This window comes from Pteropus medius, unplaced genomic scaffold (assembly GCF_902729225.1).
Source record: "Pteropus medius unplaced genomic scaffold, Ma_sr-lr_union100, whole genome shotgun sequence".
Classification (NCBI taxonomy): domain Eukaryota; kingdom Metazoa; phylum Chordata; class Mammalia; order Chiroptera; family Pteropodidae; genus Pteropus; species Pteropus medius.
In genome coordinates this window covers 8,094,587-8,096,311 of record NW_024352786.1, presented here as the reverse complement: position 1 = coordinate 8,096,311, position 1,725 = coordinate 8,094,587, and the positions used below count along the sequence as shown (strand labels likewise).

At 37.9% G+C, this 1,725-nt stretch overlaps 1 pseudogene; it reads left to right on the top strand.

Moving 5' to 3' along the window:
* The first annotated feature begins 538 nt into the window (after positions 1 to 538).
* LOC120591261 (uncharacterized) lies at positions 539 to 657 on the top strand (annotated as a pseudogene).
* Positions 658 to 1,725: the final 1,068 nt, after the last annotated feature.

The window sequence follows — 1,725 nt, the reverse complement described above, 5'->3', positions numbered from 1 at the left end:
GCATTCTTCCACCTAAGATAGCTTTTCATTCACTCTCCTACCACCACCACCACCAAATTCTCTGTATTGGCCTCCACAGCTAGTCAGATCAGCAATAGACAGCACATACAGATTAGCAGACAGTAACGCATAATGCGTAGTGCAGATTACCTCAGTCACCAAATTCTTGGTGTTTATGTTTTTGTTATTCTGCACAGTTTTATGATGAGTAAGTGTACAATGTTTATGAGGCTTTTTGAAATGATGACTCTAGAGTAATGACTTTGCGTGAACTACAAATATCTGCGTTCCAGGTTCTTACCAGAGAATTTAATTAGAGATCACATCACCAGTTTTCAGAAGTTGGAATTCTGTTTTGAGGTGCAAATATTTACTTTTTTGTGCAGTGCTGCTACTTTGGGTGTTGAAAAATCGCTTCAACTCAGAATATTTATGCTAAGATATACCTAGAGAATTAAAACTACTTAGAGTTAAACAAAGTTGCACTCATTTTAAAAGTATTCTAACCACTTCCCCTTAGATTTAAAATCCTTCCAAGGTCTACGGCCATGCCACCCTGAACAAGCCCGATCTCATCTGATCTCGGAAGCTAAGCAGAGTTGGCCCTGTTTAGTACTTGGATGGGAGACCACCTAGGAAGACCAGATGCTGTAAGCGTAAAAAATAAAAAAAATAAGGGATTGTAAGCTGACAAGGACCTTGCAATCTGTGAGGTCAACCAAGTGTTGCCTTGCCTAAAACATAAAATAAAATAAAGAAAAAAGAAAATCCTTCCAAAGTATTGAAAGGTCATGTTAACTATCTTAACTTGCTAGTAAATTTGAGCATAGTTTCTACATTTACTACATTTTTACGTTTACTAGTCATTTGTATTTTCTCCAGAACTGGTTTAGGCATCTCCCAGAAGATGCTGAAGGAATCATCATAGAATTAGAGGAAGAGAAGAAGAACTTTCCAGAGAATGGGAGAATAGCAGGATGAGTGTAGAGGAAAGACTGGGTAGGGTTTTAGCAGGGCCAATTGCCTACCCTTCCCTGATCTAGCTTCCTTTATCTCCCTTTGAACTTTCTTCCTCCAGAGCCACTTTCCCCTAGGATAATGTTTTAATCAGAACATTTTCCCCCAGCTCAATAGGCCTCTCTCTCCGATGGAGCCTCATCTGGAGACAAAATATAGTGAAAGTTGATGAACATACCTTCCTTAAAAATGAAAAGAAAAAATATATTGGAAATTAATACTGATACCTCAGTACTGCCATTTTGCTCCAATATTGTAGCCACTCATTTGGATTCTCCCATGTCCAAATCTCTCCTCGGGCATTACCGAAACAATATGTAGCCCGACGATTCTTTTTTATTTTTCACCCATTCTCACAGTTTCAAAATCTAAATTATTCCCTTGAATTAATCCAGGAAGCACTTTCCTCACATAGATACTGTACTTTGTGTTACTTGCCCTTACTGAATTATGTTTTCAAGCTCAGTCCTGGGTTTCCACCGAGGATCCTCAAAGGAAGCAGTTACATAAATCATTACGTAAATGATTTCTCTGGAGACGTATATAAGTGGTAACGTACAGTCTGCATTGGAATGATGCTCCCCAACATCATAATAGTGATTACCTTCACAGAAGAAGGTGGGGGAAAGTGAATGGAAAAAGAAATACACTGTATTTATAATATTTTATTTCTTCATTAAAAAGAGATCAAAAACATACTAGGAAAAA